Source organism: Mixophyes fleayi, chromosome 5 (genome assembly GCF_038048845.1).
Source record: "Mixophyes fleayi isolate aMixFle1 chromosome 5, aMixFle1.hap1, whole genome shotgun sequence".
Classification (NCBI taxonomy): Eukaryota; Metazoa; Chordata; class Amphibia; order Anura; family Limnodynastidae; genus Mixophyes; species Mixophyes fleayi.
This window is the reverse complement of record NC_134406.1, coordinates 197,448,637-197,473,833: the sequence shown is the minus strand read 5'-3', so window position 1 is coordinate 197,473,833 and position 25,197 is coordinate 197,448,637.

The window sequence follows — 25,197 nt, the reverse complement described above, 5'->3', positions numbered from 1 at the left end:
GAAGTGCAAAATCCCCATATGTATTAACCAGCGATTTTGACTTTCCTAAATCCAATATCTGGTGATTTGTGTCGACTTTAAAACACCTATCTCTCCCATGTTATAGTCAAACTCACGGGAGATTGAATACAAACTCGCCCGAGTTTGAATTCAAAATTGCTACATACAGCACGCTGTTTACTATAGGCGAGATTGGCAAACACATCACTATTACACTGCAGACAATGTTAATATAACAGGAGGCACAATAAAAGTTTCAATAAACCATCAATTTGTTGTAGAGGGGCAAAAATTATTATGAACTGACGGGACAATTTATTTTAAGAATAAATTAGTGGCATAAATGTAATTGTAGATTAAATGTAAATGGTTTTTTTTATTACAGTGGCTTACTATTTCATTAGTAGTGGGGTAAATTTATTTTTTTATGATATGTCAACACTTAAAATTTTCTGATGGGGACACCATTAAAAATGCAGACTTGTGACACTACAATTGTCAGCATGCACATGAGCACTTGTAGTGTCACAAGTCTGTACTTTTAATGGGCTTAAATAACCAAGTCCTTTCTCTGTTTGGTCACTGACTAGATAGTATAGAATAGTCTCCCTAGAACTGTACTTTAGAGATTTGCTATCTCAGTGGCAGACAAGCAAGTCTCTGGACCAACCACACAGAATCCAGGGTTTTGAGGCTTAGGGAGGCTCCATTCCAGACCAGATATTTGTCATTGTCTTTTAAGCTGATGCCCCTTCTTTTTAGCAACTGATGTTGCAGTCATGTGATTGAGCATGATGTGAGAGTTCTGGTTTATCAAGGGGCTGTAGCATTTAAAACAGTGGATACACTTTTATTGTAATTTTAACGTCCATAGACTTGTGAAGAAGCTGCTTTTAATTTAGATTCATTAGTAAACACTGATACCCCATTGAAAGGCACAATTTCAAACATTGAAAGCTGCTAGATGGGTAATCTTTACTGATTGGAGACTGCCAAGCTGAATCCATCTCAACATGGGCGATTATGTAGTATTGTAATATATGTTGAGAGCAAAGTAAATTGGTCATTTAAACTCTGTCTATTTCTGTAAACAAATATAGCAGTTAATAAAATCTGGTCTCAATGACCATAACAACTTTATGGTCTATTTATGATTTTTGACTATACACTTCCGGATACTATCATTTAGCTATTTCCTATGTGGGGACTTTTTTCAATAGGACTTGAATTTACCTAACCCTGTTGACTGTAACACTAATTCTTGGTAATGTGGTCTTTTACTTTTTACTTTGCAAGGAGATTTTGAACGGACACATATCACTAAGAGTGGTAACAAGTTTTTCTCTTTGTGTCAATAATAATCATTTTTGCCTTCTATTTTTAAATCTCTTTTGAACTACCATTGCCCTTGTGGTCTAAATGGAACACTATTAGTAAACCTATGCTCTTTTTTATCACTACCTCTTGATAATGGTTCCCTACACAGATACCTCTCATACTTTTTCTAGTTCAATGAAAGGGATTGTATATTTAATCGGTGCACTTTTCACTTATGCCACAATATTCACCCTTTTCTCTTACATGACATACCAACAGGGTGGTATGGTATTCTGACCTAATTACTGGCAAAATGCTCCACATTAACTGTAAGTCCCCTCAATGTCCACATATGTACTGGCAACATTTTGGACATGCTGTATGAAAAACTGTAAATCTCCTCAATGTATACGTATGTACTGATAATTTTTTGGACATGTTGTATGGAAAAAAAATGGATGTAATGGAAGTGCTCCCCCTTCCATTTCTATTTGACTGATTATTGGCACGAGCGATCTCTATGAATAAAATAGATTTTTGCATGTACTTACTTGGTTTAGCAAATATACCCATATTATAAAAGAGACAACGAGCACGCCGGTATAGGCTTACTGTTTATTTGTCACTATACTGTATTTACATTTCCCTACCTTCGATTCAGAGTCATGGAGAGGTGGACGCCCTCTCTTGATTTATTGGCTGACAACAGTATCAGCCAACGAACAGCCGTTCCTGTTGCTAACAACGTTGCCAAGCATGACGTCATGAATGGGAGTTCCCTCCACTATAAACACCCAATGGGAAGGCTCAGTCGGGTTGCCTTGATAAAGCTTTAATTAGCGAAACGCGCGTTGGTGTTGCATGCGCCGCCGACTCTCTGCACACTATGCCATATTATATATTATTACTAAAAGATATCTTCTAGCCATTGTTGCGGAGGGACATAACTTAGGGGCAAGGAATTGTATCCAGATAGGGATAGACCATTAACCCCTAAATACAGAATGTCACGTGTGAGCGTAATTAATGTAGAGGGAGAGGATAAGAACACCATACTAGGGACACCCCTTGTACCTATCAGGGTTTGGGGTGTGTTTGTTCATATCAGAACCCCTCTTACTGGCTAAATATGTTTGTAATGGCATAGATATACTTGCCAGGGCAACTTATATTAGTGTGCCTACGTAGTGTGATGACAGGGAAAGGATATTATACTATGATACCCCACTCTCACTTTGGCACAGAAGGGATCTTTATAAAGATCCTGCTGTTAGTTTTCAGGCGGTAGTGACTCCCAGTTCGATAATACAGTGTTTATCCAGACCTACAGCAGTATATTTAATTATAGCATAGGAGCCTGTGGCGCGTTCTAGCAGTGTTTATCTGCTTGTTTTAACAGTATTTTTTCTGGTTTCTCATTACTATATTCATATTTTATTATTTCGCTAATCGTTTGTTTTTGATTATCACACAGAAGAGAATGAGAATATTTTAATGCATACCAATAAAGTTTGAAATATATTTTAAATGTATGGTCCTCCGAATGCCCCAGAAACACACATTTCTTCTCTTGGTCTGGCTTTACGATTTATTATTTATATGTGTGGGTGCACCACTCCTATCATGGCTGACAAAATGTTGGTTGATATATTAAGCCTTGTGGTACTTGAGACTTATCAACCATCTAGGAGAAGTTAGGTCCACCTGGTGCGATATATTCTCCTTGTTGTACTTTTAATATCTGGCTTTATAGATTGGTTAAACATTTTCTTGATACATTGAATATACTGTCACAGCAATGTTGCAGTATGTATTGAGCAACTTAGTAATTTTGGGCCTGGTTCATTACTGATCTTATCTTGTGCGGAAGTTGCGATCAGTATTTTAAGAACAAACGGGGAGATAAGAAATTCCCAATTCAACAAGGAGCGAAAAGCAATTAGTTAAACTCAATATCCGCTTCTTAAGATCTGCTTCTTATTTAAAGATAAGAAAGTGTTACGTAATGGCAAATGTGGGAGGTGCAAAGGGATTGTTTACACATGTAAAAACACAATCGGTTTGTATTATGCAGGACTGTTGTAATCTAATTATTTGTTTTAATACTTACATGTTTATATAACCTAGTACAAAAATGACTTTAAAGTGTTAATCAGCTAAATCAACACACCTTCTTATTCATCTACATGAAAGATTGTGTGTAATGTGTTTGATTTGAGCTAAGAATGTGGATGCAAATTCATCTCATAATAATTCGCTAGCATAAATAAACATGCATATTAAAATAAACAGTAGTGTATTATAATTTTTTTTTATCATTGACGTTACATAATGTGTAGCATACTCTTCCATAATCTACATAGTACATGCAGGGCTGCCAAGAGGAATTCAGGGCTCGGGTACAACAAATTCATGGGGCCCCACCTCATAGTCGAGTAAGCCCCAAAATTTTTCGGGGGTGTGGACATACATTCAGTGGCGTGGCAATGCGCCGTTGGGGCGTGGCTAGTCTATCGGCGGTGCAAAAATTTTCGGGGTGTGGTCATACATTTGGGGGCATGGCAATGCGCCGTTGGGGTGTGGCTAGCACATCAAAATCACTAGGTTCTCAATTCACCAGAGCGTCACATATGTCCCAGCACTCCTGACTTTTAAGACATCTAGCACCACAGTGTAGTATACAAAGAATGCAGTGTGTACACAAAGAGTTCAGTTTTTGCCTGCACCTTACATTGGACACAACACTCACCAAAAATTGACATTGTCCCTACTAGAATCACAACATTTCACACACTCTGCTGCTCTCTCCTACCTGTTCTTCTCACTTTCACTACCTGTGACTGCTGCCTTCTTTAGTTGCGGCTTGTCCAGATCCTGGAATGTTGAAGGACCTATTTGGAAAAAAAAATGGCTACATTTAGAAAATTACAGCCAGCCCCGGCGTTAAATCAATAGCACCCACGATTAATAATTAAGCCTTCCTCCAGCCCCAACATTAAAATAATAGTATTCACATTTAATAAATAAACCTATTCCCTTCCTGCAAACAGCATTACCTATTTCCCGCAATCATTATTACTGCCATTAAATAACTCATAGTCACATTTAATAAATAGACCTCATTCTCCCTAAACTCACCCCCATATTCAATAGCCCCCAAACCACACCATCTTAAATTAATAGTCCCCACTATAAATCTCTCCCCTTTTTTTTTTTTTTGTGTTTCTCTCCCCTTTTTTTTTAGTGTTTCTCTCCCCTTTTTTTTAGCGTTTTTTTACTCTCTGCCCCTCTCCCCTGTTTTTTTTACTCCCTCTTCTTTATAGCACTGTCCCTTTCTGTTTCCCTCCCCTTGCCTCTCCGCTTCTTTACTTACCTCCTTTCTTTTCTTCTTTTCTCTTCTCATCTTTCTTCTGTCTTCTCTTCTTTCTTCTAGTCTTGTCTGGCGCTCCTCACTGACTGCCGGGCGTGACTTGATGACGTCACGCCCGGCAGTCAGTGTGAATGGAGAAGAGAGGAAGGAGGGACGCAACGCCGATCACGTGAGTATGAATCTTTTTTTTTTTTCTTTCCAGCTCCCCCCACCAACGACGGACCCCCCCTTTCCCGCGAAAAAAAAATCAACAAATATAAAAAAATATATAAAAATAAATAAATTACAAATTAGCACGAGAGGGCCCGGGTAAAATGTACCCGCTCCCCCCCCTCTCGGCGGCCCTGAGTACATGCAACCACCACACAGATAAAGGTCATGAGTCAGGACTCCATTGTTCAAAGGTGGATTGCCTAACCACTAAGGCAACATTCAGTTGGAAAAATCAATACATTTTATAGACTAGAGCGAGAAGCACAACAATACAACATGCGTGCAACAGATGTAAGAGCTACATAATAGTGCTTTAAACCAAAAATAAACATAACACTGGCACTCTTCCCTTTTTACAAAAAATATATGCCAGTTAACACCTGCACGGATACATTAGTGGTTTGCACTTCTGTCTCACAGCATTGGCATCATGAGTTCGAATACCAAACATGACCTTAGCATCTGTGTGCATCCTGTGGCTCTGAAGCATTAAGGAAATGAAAGGAGAGGAGCTTTGTCCAAACCAGCAGATCTTTTTAATTAGCAACGGGTAGTGTTCGGTTATTATTTTGCACACAAGGAAAGTAATGGCTTTTTTTCATGTAACACACAAACACCAAAAAACACTTGGGGGTAAATGTATCAAAGTGCGATTTTGCAACTCCAGCGATTTTCTCGGGAGAGTTGAAACTCGCCGATGTATGAAGCTGAGATTTCATGCAAAGTCGCCAAATCGCTATTTGCAAAACTCCCGACTGTTTGCCACTGCAGTTATTCAAGTTTCCAATGTATGAAGCTGCGAGTAAGCAAACTCAGGAGAGTTTGCTTCAAAACACACCAGATACAACACGCTGCTTGATAGCAGCGTGTTATAGAAACACATCACTGTTACACTGCCCTGGCAGTGTTAAAATGTTAAAAAATAGATAAAAGTTGAAAAAAAAAAGTGTGAGATCCCCCCGCTATTCCAGCTTAACCCTAGTGCTGCTTGACTAGTGCTGGTCCCGTGAAAATCGGGGAAAATTTTTGTGTGGGGTCCCCCCCGATTTTCACTTTACCAGCACTAGGCAAACCAGCCAGGGTTGGCGGCACTATAGCAGTGAGACACACGGCAGGGGTCCCCCTGCCATAATGACTAACCAACCCTAGACTGTTTAGCGCTGGGCTGGATTCCCTAGGGAGTGGGGTCCGCCAAAAAAAAAACGAGCGCCCCCCCCCTAGAAAGAACCAGCCCAGTGCTGATAGCACTAGGGCTCTTCCTACTAACCCTGGGCTGTGGGTGGTAGGGTAATAACAGCGAAAGTGAGTAAAAATAATAAACAGACGCCATTTTGTTTTGTGGAACTACAAGTCCCAGCCAGCCAGGTTGCCAAAAACAGTGTGGCCATGGTGGTGCTTGTATAGCTACAAGCACCAGCATACTCACGGCAGCCAGGGAATGTTGGCACTTGGAGAACCACAAGTGCCAACATGCCCTGACATCCCTGGCTTGCTGGGACCTGTAGTTCCACAAAAAATTTTTTAAATAAATAACAACACCCTTGTAAACACCACACATATTTATTAAAAATAAAAAACCCACAATAAATACACTAACCACCCTCATTTTCACCACATCTATTTAATAAAAATAAAAACACCCCAAATACTAACCGAAGATGTCTTCTTTCTTCTCCTAAGTCTGCTTGCCCCAGTCCCATATTAATTATACCTTCCAATAGTCTGTGCTTGCCCCAGTCCCAGCAAAATTATACTTCCAAAAGTGATGGCTTGTCCAATACCTTCTGTACTTCGCCCAGAAGGGGCCCCTTGTTGATTGAAGTCTTCGTTGCTTCGGCCAGGAGGGCCCCATATTTGTAAGATCCACGACACTTTCATCTTGATTGAAGAAAAATCAAAAACTGTGGAGCCGCCGCTAACACCTCCTACCTAGTAGGAGGTCCGGTACGCAATGAACTTACGTTCATTGCGCAAGCTCTAACTACTGTATTGTTAGGAACTTACCTTGTCCCCGTTCCGCTGCGCTGTCAGCGGGAGCTGACAGCGGTGTCCATATCTTCAGCGCTGCTTCTGTTAGCGCTGCCGCACTTCCGGCTTCTCTCTGCTGCTGATCATGTGACTCCTGGGCGGGGAATTCAAACTCCTATATCTTCCCTGCTCTGACACGCTGCCTGTGTCAGAGCAATGTGTTTCCTGTTCCTGGCTACAGTTCCTGTGTCCTGACTCCTGTGATCCTGCCCCCTGTTCACCCCTCTATTCCTCCTACTCCTGTGTACCTACCTGGCTGTGACGACTATTCTCTGGATCTCCCTCTGGCACCGTATACCTGATACCTTCTGTGTACCGACCCGGCTGTGTTACCGACTATTCTCTGGATCTCCCTCTGGCACCGTATACCTGATACCTTCTGTGTACCGACCCGGCTGTGTTACCGACTATTCTCTGGATCCTGCCACGCACCCATTGCCTCCGTGCATCTACCGGTTACTGTTCCAGACCTACTACGCCTGGAATTCACGGCTAATCTGGGGGCCGCGACCTGCGGTTCTTCGGCAGCTAAGCCCACACTACCTTGCGGTGGTTCTTGGTGAAGACCGGAAGGCCGTTAGACTCCGCGCCCTGGGTAAGCCTGTGCTAATACTGACTAAGGCATCAAAATCGTCGAACAGTTATTACAGATTCTGCAGACTCTGTCTAACAGGTTGGATACGCTCCAAGCAGCTCAGGTGGCAGCTCCTAATCCTCCACCTGCTCCGGCCCCACAGCCTGCCCCCGCTCCAAGCGGTTCAGCTGTATCTGCTCCCACCACCTCTCAACTCCGCATACCTAACCCACCCAAGTTCAATGGGGATCCTAAGGAATGCCGAGGCTTCTTGAACCAGTGTGCTATTCAATTCGAACTTTTGCCCGGGAACTTTCCCACACAGAAAACTAAAGTCGCTTATATTATTTCCTTATTGTCTGGTCAAGCGCTTGCCTGGGCTTCTCCTCTCTGGGAACATGATGACCCCATTCTCCATAATTGTGCCACTTTCTTGGAAACCTTCAGACGCATCTTTGATGAACCCGGATGAGTCTCCAGTGCAGCTTCTGGACTCCTCCGTCTGCGCCAGGGTACCCTTACTCTGGGCCAGTATGCCCTTCAATTTCGCACTATGGCGGCCGAACTTCGTTGGAACAATGAAGCGTTAGTGGCCACATTTTGGCAAGGCTTGTCCGATCGTATTAAGGACGAGCTAGCAGCCCGACAGTTACCCACTACCCTGGATGCTTTGATCTCTCTCTGTAACCAGATTGATATACGTTTCCGTGAACGCACTCAGGAGAGAGAGAGTTCCCGTCGATCTACTTTCCGTTTGGCTCCTCGCTTCCAAAGTCCTATTACACCGGAGGAAGAGCCTATGCAGTTGGGAAGAGCACGTTTATCCCAGGAGGAAAGAGAGAGGCGGTTCAAGAATCGTTTATGCCTTTATTGCGGGGAACCCGGTCATGTCCTGAGTCAATGTGGGAAGCGCCCGGGAAACGATCGGACCTAACTGATGACGGAGAGACTAAGTTAGGTATGAACATTCTCTCTCCTATGGATTCTAGTTTTTCTATCCAAGTTATTCTGCAATATACTGATAAACAATTGTCTCTTCCAGCGCTTATTGACTCCGGTGCAGCGGGGAACTTTTTACGAGCTGACATTGTAGAGCGGTTATCATTGCCTAGGCGACCCTTAGATCCACCTATTGCCATTACAGCTATAGATGGCAGTCGTATCATTGGAGGATCCATTAAGAACAGAACTGTTAACATGTCTCTACGCATTGGAGCCTTGCACACTGAGGAAATCTCCTTCTTAGTCATTCCAAAGGCTATCAACCCGTTGATTTTAGGCCTACCTTGGCTCAGACTTCACTCCCCCACTTTAGATTGGCAGAAACCGGAAGTTCTTGCATGGGGTTCAGAGTGTCATTCCCGATGTCTTCCCAGGATTCATAGACCCGCTATGGGCTGTCTCCCAACACCCTCCGGTATTCCTCCTCAATATCATTCGTTTTCTGATGTCTTTTGTGAAAAGGAGGCTTCCAAGTTACCCCCTCATAGACCTTGGGATTGCTCCATTGAATTGTTGCCGGATAAGATACCACCTAGAGGACGGGTATTTCCATTATCTCTACCCGAATCAGAGGCCATGTCCCTATATATTAAGGAGAATTTAAACAGGGGTTTTATCCGGAAATCCTCGTCACCAGCAGGAGCAGGTTTCTTTTTCGTAAAAAAGAAGGACGGCGGATTGCGTCCTTGCATAGACTACCGTGGCCTCAACGCCATAACGAAAAAGAATAGGTACCCCTTACCATTAATCTCTGAACTCTTTGATAGGATCAAGGGAGCTTCAATCTTTTCTAAACTGGATTTGAAAGGGGCCTACAACCTTATCCGTATAAAACAAGGGGATGAATGGAAGACGGCGTTCAATACGCACGATGGGCATTTTGAGTATCTTGTCATGCCATTTGGACTTTGTAACGCTCCTGCGGTTTTTCAAAATTTTATTAACGAAGTTTTTCAGGATTTCCTGTATCAATTTGTGGTCATCTACCTAGACGACATTCTTATTTTTTCACCTGATATTATTACTCATCGCCATCATGTCTCCTTGATTCTCCAACGCCTTCGGTCGCATCATCTGTACTGTAATGTGGACAAGTGTGTCTTTGAAAAAACGCATCTTCCTTTTCTTGGTCACGTGGTTTCTGGCTCCGGATTACGTATGGACCCTGAGAAATTAAAGGCGATTTCTGATTGGCCCCAACCGGTTGGACTTAAGGCCATCCAGCGTTTTATTGGGTTCTCTAATTATTACCGCCACTTTATCAAAGGGTTTTCATCTGTTATTGCACCCATCACTTCCCTGACCAAGAAATCTGCCAACGCTAAGACCTGGCCACCAGAGGCGGTAGAGGCCTTCAAGTATCTTAAAGAAGCCTTCATATCGGCACCTATTCTTCAACAGCCAGATTCTTCCTTCCCCTTTTTTCTCGAAGTTGACGCATCCTCCACTGGAGTAGGAGCTATTTTGTCTCAGAGGAATTCTACTGGAAAGTTTTCTCCCTGTGGCTTCTTTTCTCGTAAATTCTCATCCACCGAAAAAAACTACGGCATTGGAGACAGAGAACTACTTGCTATCAAATTGGCCTTGGAGGCCTGGAGACATCATTTGGAGGGAGCCAGATTTCCTGTTACTATTTTTACGGATCACAAGAACCTGCTTTATCTACAAACTGCATCCTGCCTCAATCCCCGTCAGGCCAGATGGTCGTTATTTTTTTTCACGATTCAATATGATCATTACCTTCAGACCAGGGTCCAAGAACAAGAAGGCTGATGCCCTCTCTCGTTCCTTTGATTCTATGGATACCGAAGAAGAGAGTGTTAGGTCTATTCTAGATCCAGAATGTATTTTGGCTACTACTCCTACTCGGGTGATCATTCCTCACGGGAAGACTTTGGTTCCTCCACATCTCCAAACTAAACTCCTTAAATGGGCTCATGCCTCCCGTTTTTCTGGTCATGCCGGTATAAAGAAGACCTTGGAATTTATCTCCCGTAGTTATTGGTGGCCAGCTATCCGTTCGGACGTTCGACAGTTTGTGACGGCGTGTTCCACTTGCGCTCAGAATAAAGTTCCTCGTCAAGCTCCATACGGTCTGCTGCAGCCTCTGCCCATTCCGGATCGACCTTGGAGTCATCTCTCCATGGATTTTATCACAGATTTACCCTCCTCCAGAGGGTTCTCAGTAGTGTGGGTGGTCACCGATCGCCTTTCCCGAGCCGCTCATTTTGTGGCATTAAAAGGTCTCCCTTCTGCTCCTGTTCTGGCTCAACTCTTCATTAAAGAAATTTTCCGCCTACATGGCTGTCCAGATATTATCGTTTCTGATTGAGGAACTCAGTTCGTGGCAAGATTTTGGAGGGCCTTTTCTCGTCTTTGTGGAATTAAGTTAAATTTCTCTTCTGCATATCATCCGCAAAGTAATGGTCTCACGGAAAGGACGAATCAAGAATTGGAGAAATTCCTCAGATGTTTCATTTCAGCTAAACATGATGATTGGGTTGATTTATTACCTTGGGCAGAATTCGCCCACAATAATAATTCACACGACTCTACCTCCATTTCTCCCTTTTTTGCTCTTCAGGGATTTCATCCTAAAGTTCCACCCTTCAAAGAGTTAACCGCTTCTGGGGTTCCTGCAGTGGATTCCCTTCTATCGGACTTCTCGTCTAGGTGGGATCTTATCAAACGCAAGTTACTTCACACCTCTGCCATCAGTAAAAAAGCATTTGACAAAAGAAGAAGACCGTCTCCACTACTCACTCCTGGTGACAAAGTGTGGTTGTCTACAAAGAATCTTCGCTTGTTGGTTCCTTCTAGGAAATTCGCTCCCCGATTTATCGGTCCCTTCAAGATCATTGAGGTCATAAAATCCGGTGGCCTTTAGATTAAAATTACCCCCTACCTTGAGGATTCCCAATGTTTTCTCAACATTTTTTTCAATGATTCTCGGATTTCCAGAGGTTCCTTGCAGTTCCTGGTTGACTGGAAAGGTTACGGTCCTGAAGAGCGTTCTTGGATTCCTGCACGAGACCTTCATGCTCCGAGTTTGTTGAAGAAATTCCATACCAAGTTCCCTCTAAAGCCTTATAGGTTGTCCGGAGGCCACCCCTGAAGGAGGGGGTACTGTTAGGAACTTACCTTGTCCCCGTTCCGCTGCGCTGTCAGCGGGAGCTGACAGAGGTGTCCATATCTTCAGCGCTGCTTCTGTTAGCGCTGCCGCACTTCCGGCTTCTCTCTGCTGCTGATCATGTGACTCCTGGGCGGGGAATTCAAACTCCTATATCTTCCCTGCTCTGACACGCTGCCTGTGTCAGAGCAATGTGTTTCCTGTTCCTGGCTACAGTTCCTGTGTCCTGACTCCTGTGATCCTGCCCCCTGTTCACCCCTCTATTCCTCCTACTCCTGTGTACCTACCTGGCTGTGACCGACTATTCTCTGGATCTCCCTCTGGCACCGTATACCTGATACCTTCTGTGTACCGACCCGGCTGTGTTACGACTATTCTCTGATCTCCCTCTGGCACCGTATACCTGATACCTTCTGTGTACCGACCCGGCTGTGTTACCGACTATTCTCTGGATCTCCCTCTGGCACCGTATACCTGATACCTTCTGTGTACCGACCCGGCTGTGTTACCGACTATTCTCTGGATCCTGCCACGCACCCATTGCCTCCGTGCATCTACCGGTTACTGTTCCAGACCTACTACGCTTGGAATTCACGGATAATCTGGGGGCCGCGACCTGCGGTTCTTCGGCAGCTAAGCCCACACTACCTTGCGGTGGTTCTTGGTGAAGACCGGAAGGCCGTTAGACTCCGCGCCCTAGGTAAGCCTGTGCTAATACTGACTAAGGCATCAAAATCGTAACATGTATTATGTGATTTTCCCACGCTAGTGGGGGAATCACCTAATACTGTAAATAGAGCTTACGCAAGTAACGTAGCTCATTGCGCATGCGCCTCTTGCGTAAGCTGTATTTACTGTATTACAGCTCTCGCAAGTAGCGTAGCGAGAGCTGTAATACAGTAAATACAGCTTACGCAAGAGGCGCATGCGCAATGAGATACGTTACTTGCGTAAGCTCTATTTACAGTATTAGGTGATTCCCCCACTAGCGTGGGAAAATCACATAATACAGTAGTTAGAGTTTGCGCAATGAATGTTTTTTCCTCCCTAATCTCCATTTGTCTTCATCAATCAAAATGCCTACTAGTAGTTGCATTTGCTGATATCAAATTGATGTGTGTGTGTGTGTGTGTTTGTGTTTGTGTATATTGTTAGACTGTAAGTTCTATTGGGACAGGGACTGTGTTCTCTGTACAGCGCCTCAGATTAGTTGGTGCCATCATAAATAAATAAATGATTAAATGAATTATGCTGTAGTGCAAAGGGACCAATGTAAAATAAATATTAAGGTATGTTCTGAATGTCCATCCATTATTGGCTAAAATAACCTCAACACATTTTGTGAAATTAAAGTAGAAAAGGTAATCACCACAATTTTTTTAGGTTTTTTTTATAACAATTTTTAAAACATTAATATTACAAAAATAAACATTCTAAATAATTTCAAAAAGTAATAATATTGTTGCAACATATTGATTTTGCTTTTCAATGTTGAATATTTTTTAATTTTTCAATACATTCACCCATCGCTACCTCCTCCACAAGGGAAACCTCCTCCACAAGGGCCGCTTCCTTCACCTCCTCCTCAGCCTCAACCCTGGCCGCTTCCTCCACCTCCTCCTCCTCCTCCTCAGCTTCAACCCTAGCCGGCCCCTGCTTCTACTCCTCCTCAGCCTCAACCCTGGCCGGCTTCTGCTTCTCCTCCTCCTCAACCCTGGCCTCTGGTTCACCACTTCTCTGATGGCCTGTTGGAATAAGTAAAACACATTAGTTTCTGTATAAATGTTCTTCCTGTTTCACAGTTACTTTTATGTAGTCATATAATAAAGTGAACTGACATTGTGAAACATGCATTTAGCAACAGAGATGATTGAGTGTCTTTAAACACACAACACTTTCAGATGGTCTGTAACAAATCTTGGATTTGGCTTAGGTGACATTTTAAAATGTAAAAACAAGTACTACATTAATATTGTATTTTTCCTGCAAAATAATTATAGAATCTAAATAGTGAAAGATTATGGAGATATATTACAGGAGGTATTTGGGTTAGGACTTGTAATATGCTTTAATCAGTTTGTGAGCATTGTCCCCAAAAATCGTGTGCACAAATATTTGCAATATACCTCATCTGCCACAGTTAGATTACAAATGTCTGGAAGTGAACATCACCACGTTGCCTTACTGGTTTGCACTTCTGCCTCATAGCACTGGGGTCATGAGTTTGAATCCCAAACATGCCTTATCAGTCTGGAGATTGGGCCTCCATCAGTAATGATACTAAATGAAATGTTAATTCACAATAAAAAAAATCAGGCCCAAATGCATGTTGCATTGGAGGGAGAGGTTATAATAAGGTTCAAAGTCACACATTTTTTTGGGCCCTAATTTGCATCATAAATCTGGTCCTCCTATCCTCACAAACTTAATGAAAACTTACATTTTAGACAACACAGAGGGTATAGTGGTGTTATTGACAGTGAGTGAAATTGGAGGCCTGTTGTTGGCTCTGGCATGAAGGACAATAATGAGCTCTGTATAGAACATGATTTGCTTTAGCTATCATTGTGACATCCATGGGGCAAATGCAGAAAGACAGTGGTTTTCAACAGATAGTGCTGAAAGAAATAGGTCAGGGAAAGCAATGTACATTTGGGTGTCCTTGACATAGAGGTGGTATTGGAGGCCAAATGACCAAATTAGTACCCCAAGACAAGAGATGTACAATATTAAAGTAAAACATTTCGAAAAAAAAGGATCCTAGTGAGACCTCAATAGAGAGTGAAAGTGGAAGGGAGAATGTGCCAGGGGTGGGTAAACTACAGGAGCGGTTAGAGAAATAGCAAGTGACCCAGGAGAGAACTCTGTCTAAATAGACAATGGAGTGAAGGGTGTGTAGGAGAAGAGGTTGTTAAACAGTGTTCAAAGCAGCTGAGAGTTACAGGAGAATGAGTATTGCAAAAAAAAAGTATTAATATTTATTTATAGACACAATTTCAGTAATAAAAATGAAACACAAAATAAAAACAAGCCAAAAATACAAACTACTTTGTAAAATTTTTTTTACAAATATAAACACATGCATGTTTGTTTTATCCCATTGGTTAGAGGTGTTGCAAGGCAGGTTATGCTGAAACCCATAATGGCTGTCTTCTTTATCTGTTAAAATATTATAGATAAAAAGATCAACCTTAGGCCATTAAGAAACAAATAATTAATTGACTGTGTGTACTTTGTACACAACTGTACTTTCAAGCTGTAAAATCTATAATTTGTTGCCTTAACTGTAGCGCAGGTGCCCCGATAACCTAAAAGGAGTATCATTGTTAACTATAGATACTTACATGCTGCAAAAGACAACGCCTTCATGTCTTGATCTTTCTCCATGAAATGATCCTTGTCACACCTCCTTTGTGCTCCAGCTGACAGCTGGATAATAAGGTCTGTTGGAATAAATTACAAACATTTAGCTATTTACTAAAATGGTGTCTGTTTCTCACTTATCCTCATAATGAAAGAAAATACAATGTATCTCCATTAGAAAACATCAACAAATCAGAGCCTTTAAATCAATAATCACACTACACTTAGTTTATGTACTTTACCTGGGCATAAAAGAAAATTTACATAGTGAGTCAGATATACAATTAATACAGACTTTGCTTAATTACTGAATATTTTTCAGGTGAGGCACTCATGACCCAGCTAAGGCCTGGTAATACATCAATGAAAACCTTTAGTTTGGTCTATTTTAACCTAAACTCTAACAATCAAGCTTCATCATTATTTTTCAAAGTGCTATGGCTATAAAAGTCACATCTGATAATCTCAGCAGGGGCAGAGGCAGCCCTTACAGGCCAATTTAAAAAATGTAGATTTCAAAGGTAAACATTTTTTTTTTAAGTCCAAATGGTCTGGGGCATGCATTTGTATATGTTTAGAAATATGAAAGAAGCCTTTACTTTCATCACCAAACAACAATTGTATTTTTTAGGATGTTAGTATATTTTAAAAGTGTGATATAAACCATATTAGAAAAATATTTTACCTTGTAAATCAGTCTGGAACCTGAAGTGGTCTGTCTCCACAGTTTCAGGAGGGCTGGGGATCTGCTGGATAAACATGCAACATGGGAAATTGCACATTACATATGAAAATAGAGATGCACTTTTATTGTGGAACATAAAATATCTTACAAACACAAACAATTAAAGTGTCTATAAAAGAGTAAACTAAAATATAATTCTCAATACAAATAAAAGACCACTATACAAAGCCACACCAGAAAAATGCAGTATAGAGTCCTAACCAACTTCAAGTGTGCATGAAGCAGTCTTTTATAGTGGATTGTAATGACACAAGTATATGCAGGTGTATGGCCCACTGTGGTATCAGATGACTAGATCTGATGCTGGGTCTATGCAACGGTGGTTACGGAAATCTGTTGTTTATTTTTATACAGATTAAAAAATGTTTGTGTTTATTTCTGATTGTGAATTATTCTGAGATGCATTAGTATAGACTTTCATATTTTAAATTTTATAAAACAAAACATGATCCTTTATGTCTGTTACTAAGAAGGTGTGTGCAATTGTTCATTTAATTATGCTCATTAACACTTTAGGTTGCCACTAGTGAATGGGCTGTGTTGTATGTTTGTTTTAATCTGAAGTATGCCTTACTGGTTATACAAATGAGCTGACAACAGTAGGGTCATGAGTTTGAATCCAGAATAATGCCTATATATGTGTGGACTTTGTATATCCCCATGTTTCTGTGGGTTTACTTGAATGTGTCACTTATAGAAGAGTAAACTAGTATATGTTTTGGTGTGTGCTCTGTCTATAGCATTGTATAATGCATGTATATTTATGTTTGCGAATTATTAGCCGTTATTTTCGCATCAACAGTTATTTACAATTCAAAATTTCACATGACACATTTTTCATGTCGGACAACGAGAATGTGTGTGTGAAATTCTTTATTGTTTAACCTTAAACCTTCATGTTGGTACTAGTGTCTGTGTTGTGTTGTATGTTTTTTTGGAGCACTATAAGCTTAGTTGATGGTTATTTACTCACATTTATTTTTACCTAAGAGCACTTTCAAACATGGTGCTTGACATTCAAGTCTATATAATGTATGTAATGCTCTATCAGCAAGTTGCCTTAGTGGTTAGACAATCCGCTTTTCAACAGTGGGGTAATGAGTTCAATTCCTGACCCATTTTGTGGAATATGCCTATATTGCATGCTGAAATTTGGGTGGAGCTTCAACACAGACAAGCAACTGTTCCAAATAAAGTGAATACAAACAAATAGAAAAAAAACACAGATAAAAGGAAAGAAAAGTGGCAAAAAAAGCAGAAAGCAAGAAATGACAAACAATTTTAAGTCCAATTATTTATATTATACATCAGTGAATTTCCATGGCAAATTATTTAAACTGTTCATCTACAAAAGATTTAGGATTATAATATTTCATTGTATAATTATTGACATTAATAATAGTTATAAAAGAAAAAAAATTCTTATGAGAGAAGTTCATGCTCAGCTTTTTTGTTCTACTCTATATCATGCACATATTGTTTCCACTTGCACGTGGGCTTAGTGGTTAGACAATCCACCTTTCAAAGGTGGGGACCTGAGTTCGAATCCTCACTTATGCCCTTATATCTCTGGAGTTTAAATATCCGCCCCATGTTTGTGTGGATTTCCTATGTGTCTCTTATGCAAGAGTACGCTAGGTTTTAAGTTGGAACAAATTAAGCTGTTATGGCTTTCATGTATTATTAGCTGTTTTTTTACAAATTTCAAAAAAGGTATAGGCTAAGTATTAGACACGTCAACCACTTTACTTTACACTGTGCATCTACCATGGTTGTTTTAAAAAAAGAGTACACATTGTTTAATGTTTGATATAAATATAAAATAAAATGTAAAAAAAATATTTTTTTGGGGTGAAGTGTATTAAAATGTATGTTGTGCATATTTAGTTGTGAGTGTTTTAAACGAACAATGCTTTTTGAACAGTTTAGTGGTGTTATTCAGCGCTGCAGCTATATCTGCTTTGGCCTTAAATATGACCCCAAGCTTCCTTAAGTTTAAGCAAGAAGTTACGAAAAACTCTGAGCATTTCCGGAGGTAAACGCCTACTTTTCTTAAGTCAGTACGATCTCCGCCCAATCTCTGTCCATTCCCCTCTCTTTCCCAACCCCTTTTTCTTAAGTGTTGGGAGAACTTCTTAAGGATTTTCATCTTAACTTAAGAAATTCTTAACTTGCGCAACAGATTTTCCTTCTTATCTCCCTTTTCTGGGCATGCACAGAGAAGATTTTTGTAAGATCTGCAAAAAATGGCAGATAAGATCAGTAATGAATCAGGCCCTATATTCTTAGTAAATAGGGTTGCTTGGACATTAAGGGGCATATTCGATTATGATTCCGGTCTGCGGGGTCGCGCCGGAACGGGCAGCGAACTTAATCCACGGTACCGCAATAACGTGGATTTTCGTTCGCAGCCCATAGGGTTGCGTATGAAAATCTGCGTTATTGCGGTACCATATTACCGGCAATAGTGCGCACTTTCCGTGGTAACACGCGTTACCGCGGTCCGGAACCCTAATTGAATATGCCCCAAAGGGGCATATTAAATTAGGATTTGCGCCTGCGATTACTCGTGGCTGTGCGTGTAACGTGTTATTACAGTACTGCAACATCGCGGAAGTCTGCAATGTTGGGGTACCGGGACCCGTGCAGCCGCGCATGATCGCAGGGGCGATTCCTAATTGAATATGCCCCTAAGATAAGTAAACAATGCAAATCACTCACATCTACAGTACATTTCACTTTTGGTATCTCACATCACTCTCTTCTGCAATAAATTTCATTTTTAATATCTAGGGTTAGGAGACATTTGTGCTACTTAGAGAAGAGAACTCCTCTAGAGAAAAGCGCTAAAACCAGCAAATTTGCACCTTCAAGGGGTACAAATGTAATTTATTTGTGCATGCAAGGACAATACTGCACAAAAAGGGCAGCTTTAGTTTTTATTTTTACACTGTGATTTAGAGTTGAGTTAGGATGTGTCCCGTTCCTAACCCCAAAATATATCCGCACAGTTAAAATTCCCCGCCTTGCAGTTCATCATTGTACCTTCTAGTTGGATTTACTCTCCTAATAAATCCATATATATTTTATTGACTCTTATAGTTTAGAGATTGCATAAGAAAATTGATCTGTACAAATAAACAATAAGTTTTGCAAGAAAAAAATAATGTGAGGAATATCCAAAACATTTTAGGTTCTGGACATTCAGTGTGTAAATTAGCAAGTCATAATTACTGTAGCAATATTAATTACATTCATAAATATACACATCCCATGTATTCAGCAAAGATATAACTACGATCTGCCTGATGTTTTTGCATGAAAGCATCTGTGGAAGCAATTAAGGTATGTTTTTTTATGAAAAATGCATACTTTGTAAACTTGTGAAGCTGCACTTCACATCCTTTATTTTGCTTTTCTTCACAATTATCACTTTGATGTTCAAAGCCTTTGAAACATTGTCTAACTCAAAGTTTGAGATCCTAAATGAATAATTATTGAAAATGAAGTACCTTTGTTTCTTTGTTTGTTTTTCAAGAAAAACAAAAACAAGCAAAAAACGTGCCCAGTGCATTCTGTGTTTGAAGCACGTACAGCTGTGTATATTACCCTTTGATTTAGGATGCATTGTTTTTCTAAATTATTGTACTTCAGGATATTCCACACTATACTGGCTATTTATTTCGACAGATAGTGGAATATTTAGATACTTTCATGGACACAAGAGGGCATCCTTGCACTTTCAGAATGATTTTCCTTAATTGTGTTCTAAGTATCAACATATTCACGTTTTCAACATATTCATAGGATGTACTAATTGGAATGCACTTAAACTCTGAAAGGGTCTACTAAAAGTTCATATGCAGAACAGAGGGAGTTGTATATCTTGCTAGGCAATGTTTTTAGTTTGTTTTAGTACCCATTGCTCTGTTTAATACGCTGTTTAATACGCTGATGTGAATGATTAAACATTCATTGTATAATATGTTGGTGCTACATAATAAAGGTTAATAGAAATAATAGTAGTATGGATAGCCAAGAGCACAATCCCGAAATTTACAGTACAGTTGCTCTTAGCTTAATATAAATGTTTATGTTGCACCCACAGTTGATCATGAATATTTTTTGAGAAATAAATTAGTTAATCAGTACTTGATATTAAGTCTTTCAGATGAGCTTTGTCTAACTCATTTTTCATGCAGAACTTTACTGTCCTAATCCTGAGCAGTTTCCCATTTGGCAACACAAGCAGGTGGCCAATTTGGACAGACCTGGTCACTTGGCCAAAGTGACAAATGACCGAAACAACCGGCCCTGTTTGAGTAATCACCAGGTGACCACAAGCATGGGACAACAGCTTATTTTCGGGCATGCCAATTGATTGGGCTAGAAGTTTGAATGTTCATCAAGTTTGGCAGAATAGGATAAAGGCTATTGTAAATGAGTGGTAACTGAATATTAAACAATCTAACAAATTTGATTCTGTAAAGTAGTAGTAAGAATTTGGAAATAACAAAGAGGACCCACTCCAAAAATTGTCAGGAATTTCAATCGAAGACAAGAGTCTGCTTCTAACGCAAAAGGAGGCAAACTATTAGCAATTTAAAATCCTTGGATATAGCAAAAAGAAATAATATTCCTTTATGTAGAACACCACCTTATTACCACCACATAACAACCATATTTACTAAAGGCCAAAGCGCCAGTTAAAAGGCTAAAAACCACAGTTTAACATACCACCACTTTATAGATCGCCATCCTGATTTTTAACATGATCGAAATACAATGTCACGAACGCCCAGCCTGTCCCAGATACCAGCAATCTGAACAGCTGGCTGTGACTGGCGTCACTTTAGTCACTTAGCAATGAATACACCTTTTCTGCCACCACAAAGGATTTATTATGGTGTCCTTACGTTCACCAAAACCACTTAGTAATTAATGACACTTGCATAAGTTCAAACTCATGTCATCTAGCAAAACACACATTGAGATTACATTACAAGGTTACATACAAAATACATTGTCATACATGAATTTAACAGAAAATAACAATCAGTCATTAGATATACTACATAGTCGTCATATGCAAACAGCCAGATTTACTAAGCTGCAGTTTGACAAACACGTGGCAAAACCACCAGAAAAACAGCCAGAAAAAAGAGGTGGCCCTGAGAGGCGAGATTGTTCAAACTGCATGCTGTTTGCGCTATATTACCATTTAGAATATAAGAGGAGGCACCAATGATATATAAATTATGGGAACAATTAATTGCTTAAATTAAAATTTTCACTATATTAATAATGCAATATTGTAGTATATTATGGGGAAATATGAATATCTAATTATATTAACTGGGTAATATTATTTGATTGCTAATGTGGTCTGGATTTATTTATGATGCACACATGAGGTACTATATAGTACCCCCATAACATAATAATACAATAATATTGCCCCTTAATATAATGAAAAATAAAATTTACCGTCATAAGTAAATTATAAAATGATTTTGCCCCTTAATCAAAAATTAATGTTTGCCCTATAATTTATGGGTCAATGATGCCTCCTCATGTACTGAATGGCAAGTTATCTCAAACAACATGTTTGAGCTATCTTGTCAATCAGAAGCAGGTATTCAAAAAACTGTCTTTTTCTGACGCTTTTGATGACAGTTGTGATGATGGTTTTGACTAAACCAGCGGTTTAGCCAGCGGTTTATCTGTTTTCAGTCCGCAACAGAATGTCAGGCATTTAACATCCCCCCAAAAAAACATGTGGCAGCGCTGGTGAATCTTAAATTGACATAGTATATTTCCTTTTGATAAAATCTATATAAAATATAAAATAATCTTAAATGCTCAGCATGCCTATATAGCACCTTAAAACAGTTAAATAACTGAGATAGACAGTAAGCACTATTTACAGCTATAAAGCTATAGAAACCCAATGTTTAATGATATCATGTATTAAAAGAGGATATCCAATAGATGACCTTTAGACACCAAGTAGATATAAATCCGCTCACTCACGCTTGTGATCATTGGGTTCTACCACTATAGTCTACACAGATAATGGTGTATTTTCTCTACAGAAAAAGAACACACTGGGCCTGATTCATTAAAGCACGAAAATGTAGAGAGGAGTCGGCAAGAAGAGAGAAGACAGAAGAAGAGAAGAAAGAAGCCGATAGAAAAGGTAAGTGCAAGAATGGAAGCAAGGGGAAATAAAGGCAGCATGGCACCGAGTGAAGGAGGAGCACAGACAGCATGGCAGCAAGTGAAAGGGCAAAGGCAGCATGGCAGAGAGTGAGAAGGTGCAAAGACAGCATGGCAGAGAGTGAGAAGGGGCAAAGGCAGCCTAGCAGAGAGTGAGAAGGGGCAAAGGCAGCATGGCAGAGAGTGAAAAGGGGCCAAAGCAGCATGGCAGAGTGAGAAAGGGGGCCAAAGCAGCATGGCAGAGTGTAAAGGGGGACCAAAGCAGAATGGCAGAATGTAAAGGGGGACCAAACCAGCATGGCACAGGGTGATTAAGGGGTGCCCGGAGAAGGGGGGGGGGAGCAAAAGCAGCATGGAGGTCACAGTGTGATCATAAGGAGGCACAGCATGGTGATGAAGGGGCACAGTAATGTGTGTGTGATGGCACAGCTGGCTTGTGGCAATGTAATGTGTGTGTGGTAGGTGGTGGCTAAATAATGGGTGCTATTTTGTTTGTGGGGTGATGGTGGGGCAATTTAATTTTATAGTGGGGACTATTAATTTAAGATGGGTGGTTAGGGCACTATTAATTGAATGCGGGGCTAATTTTGAGGAGCATGACGTCTTTTTATTAAATGTGAATATGAATTATTTAATGCCAGTGATGGTTGCCAGAAATAGGTATATTCATTATACATAAATGTTATTAATTTATTGCTGGGGCTGTCTGGAGGGAGGGAAATAGGTTTATTTATTAAATGGGAATACTATTACTTTAATGTTGTGGCTGGAGGAAGGCCTAAGTATTAATTGCGGGTCCTATTGATTTAACGCTGGGACGGGTTGGAATTTTCTAAATATACCCATTTTTTTTTTCAAAATAGGGCCTCCAACATTCCAGGATCCAGACAAGCTGCAACTAAAGAAACCAACAGCCACAGGTGGTGAAAGTGCCAACAACAGGTAGGACAGTCTGTCAAATGTTCTGAGTCTAGTGGGACAATCCTGATTTTTGGTGACTGTTCTGCCCAATCTAAGGGGCAGGTCAAGACTGTGTATTCTTTATATTCTATACTATGATGCTAGCTGTCCTTTGTGGGCTGACCACTCCCCCTCTCCCCTCTAGTGTCTGGCCTCGCCTCTTTGATGGCTGGCCACACCCCTTCTGGTGGGCCCTTAGCGTTGCAGTCCCCCGGTGGGACCTTTATGCCCCAGTCCGACACTGTGTGGGTCCCCCATATAGGAAGAACCAGCCCTTTGTTGAAAGCACTAGGGCTCTTCCTACACCCCTGGGGCGGTGGGTGTAGTGTAATAAAATGTGTGGAATATATATACATATAACTTTTGTTTTTCTCAGTGTTCATTACATATGTTTAATTGTTTAAAACATAAGTATACATATATAACATATTAATTTTTCATATTCTCATTGAACTCTTTCTCTTCTGCTACTTCATTTCTTACCATTTACTCAAATACATTTTTATTCATTTATTTACTAGCTCTCAAACAACCATTAATTACCTGAAAAGTTTTTCAGCTTGCTAATGTTGAAGTGAAGGTTTCTTGAGAATTGTGGAGATTAGAGCATGCTTGAATGCAGAGGGGAAGACACCAGTGGTAATAGAAATGTTAAAAAGGTGAGCAAGGTGAAAACAGGCATTGGGAGAGAGGGAATTAAAAAGATTGGAGGGAACAGGGTCAAGCAGCAGGTTGAGGAAGAGAGAAGAGTGAGAATTTTGGACACAGTCAAACTCCACTTTAGACATGTTGGGCCTGATTCATTAAGGCAAGTTAAACAAAAGTAAGTAAGTCTAAACCATGTTGCATTGGAGGGGGAGGTAAATTTAAAATGTAATTGCAGATTTATAGTTGGGGTAGGGCATGTCCTAGACCAACATTAAATTTCAGTGTACAAATAAACTATCAAGTATTTGTGTGCTACATGAAAAACAAACAGTATTTTCCTTATGTGCAAAATAATAAACTCAGTTTCACCCCTTGCATTGTAACATGGTTTTGTCCAGAAAAGTAGGAAAACTTACTCAATTTTTTGTTTAACTTTTGTTATTGAACCAGGCCCGTTGATCTTTAGGTAGCTTTGGTGGAGGCTAAAGGAGCAAATTAGTTCACCAAGAGAAGTGAAATCAAAACATAAAAGCAGGGGATCAAGAACAGAAACTTGAGGTAACCCCAACAGATAGAGGAGCGGAGGGGATGATGTATCTGAAATATAGACATTGTTCAGAAAGGAGAGATTAGTGCTAAAAGTGCAAGGGAGTGAAGTGTGTCAGAGTAGAGGATTGTTGACTATTTTGAAAGAAATAGAAAGGTCAAAATGGATAAGTAGGGAGAAATGACACTTTGACTTTGAGTAGATCATTTTTCACTTTAGTGAGGACAGACTTGATGGACTATAGAGGGAGGAAGCCTGCTTGCAGAGAAAATAATTAATGGAGAGAAAGTGGGTCAAGTGGTTGTACACAAGCTGCTCAAGTAGTTTTGAAGCAGAGGAAAGGAGAGAAATGAGGCAGTAGCTCGAGAGAGAAGTAGAGCCAATAATTGGTTTTATAAGGAAATGAGAGATGAGTGCATGTTTGAAAATTAAAGGGAAAAAGCCAGTGGAAAGAGACAGATTGATAAAATGCATTGGGTGCAGACAACCATTGCGGGGAAGGGTGTGAAGGATTTGGGAGGGAACCAATGTTACCGGTTGAGGGGGAAGAGGAAGAGAAGAGTGTGATATCCTTGATTTCAGTTACAAAAGAGTAAAAACTGAGGGTGTGAAGGTGAGTGGAGAAGGTGGAGAGAGGAGATATCTTGATGGATGTCCATGTGCTTTTGATGTAAGTGGCAACGTGATAAGCAATGAGGGAAGAAAGGGAGGGAGGTCAGAGTGAACAGAGAAGCAAACTGACGATGGCAAAGTATATTTGCTTGGCAAGATATAGGGTGGTTTAATAAAAAGGCAAGATACATTTCTATTGGAAGAAGTCAGCATCGGAACAAGATTTTCTCCACTGGCACTCGGAATATGGGAACACTTATTTGCAGGTGGCAGGTCTGTGTGGAGTGCCAGGGTTGTGCTTTTGAAAATGTGAAATTGTGAGGTGGCAAAGTCATCAATAAATTGGGAAACAGGTCTAGGTATAGTAGATCACAGCAATATAGAGGTGGAGAAAAATGGTGTATCACATGGAGGAGAAGGAGGGTTCAGGAGGCTTGGTACAGAAGGTGTAATCAGCCGACAGTAGTAA